The sequence below is a fragment of the Lactuca sativa genome, chromosome 8, assembly GCF_002870075.4.
Source record: "Lactuca sativa cultivar Salinas chromosome 8, Lsat_Salinas_v11, whole genome shotgun sequence".
Taxonomy (NCBI): Eukaryota; Viridiplantae; Streptophyta; class Magnoliopsida; order Asterales; family Asteraceae; genus Lactuca; species Lactuca sativa.
In genome coordinates this window covers 204,796,742-204,801,022 of record NC_056630.2, presented here as the reverse complement: position 1 = coordinate 204,801,022, position 4,281 = coordinate 204,796,742, and the positions used below count along the sequence as shown (strand labels likewise).

At 34.3% G+C, this 4,281-nt stretch overlaps 1 long non-coding RNA gene across 2 annotated transcripts; it reads right to left on the bottom strand.

The window, feature by feature from the left end:
• Window positions 1-1,282: 1,282 nt before the first annotated feature.
• Window positions 1,283-3,595, bottom strand: LOC111919299 (uncharacterized). Of its 2 annotated transcripts, XR_002859452.3 has the most exons (6): window positions 2,967-3,595; window positions 2,561-2,626; window positions 2,286-2,393; window positions 2,069-2,210; window positions 1,915-1,974; window positions 1,283-1,787 (listed from the first exon to the last, which is right to left on the bottom strand). It is a non-coding gene; the product is annotated as an uncharacterized LOC111919299 (long non-coding RNA). The 2 variants fall into 2 exon arrangements; XR_002859451.3 differs by lacking the exon at window positions 2,286-2,393 and having other exon boundaries at window positions 1,288-1,787.
• Between the last annotated feature and the right edge of the window lie 686 nt (window positions 3,596-4,281).

Sequence of the window (4,281 nt, the reverse complement as noted above, 5' to 3'; positions counted from 1 at the left end):
GATTTTGTTTCAATTTGAATCTGGAAGGAAAGTATGCAGTGATCATCATGAGGTGATTGGTGAACTCTACAATTACTCAAACTATTGATACCGTGATTTGTTAGTAAAATATTATACCTCTGAAAGTGAAATGTTTTGTATGGAGGGAAAATTTGGAAATAATTCTTATGTCAGATGCTCTTTTATCAAGGGGGTGTCTCGGTGCTCAATTCTCGTTGTGTGAAATGGGTACAAAATCTATGAAACATCTATTATTGGATTATAGTTTCTCCAACACTTTCTGGTTCTGGATATCCGGATAGTGTAGGATTCAAGATATGCGGTTTGGAAGTATAAGGGAGTGCATTGATTATGCTTCATCTTGGGGAAAATGTACCAAGAAACGTCTTACATTATCTGTGATCCTATACTCGACATTGTGGAATATTTTGCTAGCTTGCAATGATAAACTCTTTGTTGGAACTTTATATATATATATATATATATATATATATATATATATATATATATATATATATATATATATATATATATATATATATATAAAGTAATTGGAATTTTAGCAATTTCCTTTGTATCCCACATTGGTGGGAGGAAGAAACCTTCGTGGGGTTATAAGCTTATTCCCTTGATAGGCTTTCAAATGTTTTAGTGGATTAAAGGAATGGGCCCATCCCCCTCACGCTCCTAGCCTAGCCTAGCACCGGTCGACGTCGCGAGTGCACGAAATGGCACGATTTAGGTGCACTTTTCTATTCTCACGATGCATCGGTCGTTGGGAGCTGAGGAGCTTTTATTTTTGACGAGTTCGGGTCAATACGGTTTGACCGGTCCGGTCAAGTCAAATCATTGACCGCCGTTGACTTCATGGAGGACAAGTCGGAATATTCTAGAAGGCCCAAAAAACGTTTTGCTTGGAGAACAATTTGTCGCCCTAGGGTTTCTAGGGGCTAGCCTATGAGGGCCCTTTCCATGCCTTCTAGGGTTTCGATACCTATAAATACAGCTCCCTAGGAGTCGTATTAGACTCTCACGAAAATCCAAGCTCTCTCCCTTTCTGTAGGGAGATAATGTGCACTATGAGGCCAAACAGCCTATCAAAGGAATAAGCTTATAACCCCACATTAATTAGTGATTAAAAAAAAACAACAATGTAATTTCAATTTTTTGTTTATTAAGGCGTATAGTCTAGAGATCAGAATACACATTAATTAGTGATTAAAAAAAAAACTCATTACGAAGTTTAATAGATTTTATGATTCGGTTAGGAAATTTAAATAAAATATCAAAGTGACTGAGTAAGTTACAAAAATAGTCCTTGTGCTTTCTAATTTTTAACATGTTTTGTCGAAAATTGAAACCTTTTTCATTTTTTGTCCCTATTTCAAGGTTTCGTATCCATTTTATCCAATGTACTTTCTGTTTTGAGTATTTAAGTTCAATGGAACAAAATTAATATAAAATCCTGAAATAAGGACCAAATCTGAAAAATGTTTAATACTTGAAGTCATTTCCATTTATAACATCATTCCAATATGCTAGCCAACTGACAATATTATCATGTCTAATTTCTTTCCAACTATCGAACATCAAAGAATGTCATGACTTATTCCACTCCCTTGTTTATTCCATCACTCTATCCATTCCACTCCATGTCCAACCAAGCAAACACAAAGAAGAACAAAGTCAAACCTTTCACTAGGAATTGGACATTCTGGGATAAGGGCATCATTGCCAATATTTGTTGTGATATCACATAGGCAGATACGACCTTTCGGTTTTCCCATCTAAACAACAAAGATAAAAATCACAATTTAATAGATTTTAAACGAAATCTAATAATTTTCTACTCTAAACCAAATTACAATTAAGAAGTTTAAAAAATTCATAACAGGAACCGAGTTGTCATTTAACCTTCGGATGGTCCCCATGACCTTGGAACAACCAAGGTGGCATAACCCTAAAGTTTCCAACCTGCAAAGTTAAGTAATGATCATATTTTTAGTCGATGAACTCAAATAAAAATAAAAATAGAACATAAAAATGATGATATATTACTCGAAGTTACCTTCTCTTTAACACCATAAACAATTGCCGACGTATATTTCTCCTCGAACTTCACGAATTTGTTTTAAAAACAAAAGGAGAGACTTGATTAGGTAGTGAAGATGTTGCAACTTCACATCATCGTCAAAGTCTATTTTTGGCATCTGTTCTTTCAAAAAATATCAACAGTAAATAATCTGATAATTTAATTTCTTTAATATGTAGAACATCTCATAAACCTTATTATTTGAGTGATTGTCCTCGTCACCCATTTTTCCAGTCATCATGTACATCATTTTATCAAAATCAAAGGCACCAATGCCATGTTTTTTTGCACGCACTATTATCTGGTTTGTTGAGAAACAAATATTACCAAGCTTTACTTTGTTTTATAACCATGTGAAGTTTCAAAATACAAAATCTGCTCCAAGTAATCATGAAGCATGTACAAAAGCCCTATAAGAGGCTAAAATGGTTTGTTCAACAAAAAAAACGCAAAAAACAGAGGTATAACCTGTTAAAGCTCAATGGTTCATCTTCGTTCAAGGTTGTTGGGATGCTACATTCCAGATTTTTGGAACTGCAAATCAAACATATTACATTGAGTTATTGAGTAGAAAACCGATAAATCAAACCAAGTAAACCAAATCAACATTTCTCTTGTTTGATCGGTACAGTCTAAGAAGACTTCAAGATTATTTGAGCCCTAGTAGATGAAAACGAAAGCCACACGAAAATCAATTGATATTCTCTCTTAAATTCAATTTCGATCATATATAACATGCATATTACCCTATATGCTTCGTGATAGACCAACATACACCAAAATTGGGGGTATATTGAAGCATCAATGGCATGTGTGTTTCACGACTATGAAAGAACAGACAAAAAATAAGGAATAAAAAGTCGATCAAATTCACCTGAGTCATCGACTGCAATTGAAGGTTTCTGGATGAAAGCCCTAATTTTCATAAAGAAGAAGAGGCGACTAATCTGTAAATCAAAGCCTTTGGTCCGGTAGCATCCTCAATTTGTTGTTGGCGATAGCAGATGCAGAGGAAGATGAAGAAGTTTAGGGTTCTCCAAAGAGACGAAGAGAAAATAGGGAAACCACAACAAAACCGGGGCCTAGACAACGGGGAATTTGAAGCTGTTGAGGTTTGAAATTCTCCTGGCTTTTGAGTTTACGAAGTCAGCGTGGGTGGGGTATCGATGTTCTCGCTTATCTTCAAGCTGCAAATGGTTTCTTCAAAACTGTTGCCCAGTCCACCATGACGCAGGTGAGAGAGATGACGGGGAGGTGGGAGCATACCCGGGGAGATTGAGTTACCGGAGGAAGAAATCTCTGATATCGGTGAGGATGAGGGGGAATCAGAGGATTGAGGTAAGGACTTGATTGGGCGTGGTGAGGTAAGCAGATAAGCAAAAGGAGAAGGCAAATAAGGGAGAAAAGCGGTGGAGGAGGAATAAGCGAAAGAAGAAGCGGTGACAGCAATCTAATCCCTATAAGTTTACAGAGTCGGTGCCATTGGAATCTGTAGGAGGTGATGCAATCTGAATCAGTGGAATGAACCGGCTAAAAAAAATTATGTTGGTCCAATAGGAACAGAGCACTGTTCCTAAGGGACTTCTAAATTAATTTATATATATATAATATATATAATTGTAAATCTCAAAACTTCCAAATAAGTGTTTGTGAAAACTTTTTTTCTTCGTTTTCTAGGTTTTTTTTTTGGTGGTTACATAAGTGTTTGTTATTTTTTTTATAACTATATATGTGATAGCTTTATTTAGTTATATTTTAATATTATATATTTTTGTAGTATATTTTATTTATATTTTTATAAGTTTTTTTTGTCGCGGTCAATATTGTAATATATTTATTTAGTTATATTTAAATATGACAAAATTAAAAAAAAATAATAATAATTACATAAATGGGCTTTATCAAGAAAAATAATTACACAAGTGGGCTTTACCATCTACAAAAGGACACTTTTCAACTTCTTCAAATGTTCAACTTCATCAAAGGAATAAACATCCCATTAAAGGTTTGATTTATGCACATTAACCTTCAATCATGACACTAAATAAAAACAATGTAAAATTATAATAATATTGCTAATATTATATTTTACCCAATCATCAAGGAAGATAGCATCATCCGTATAAAAAAGATGAGAAAGCCAAAGACTACAATTTCTAACCTTCATATCAGAAAAATAACCAGCTTCT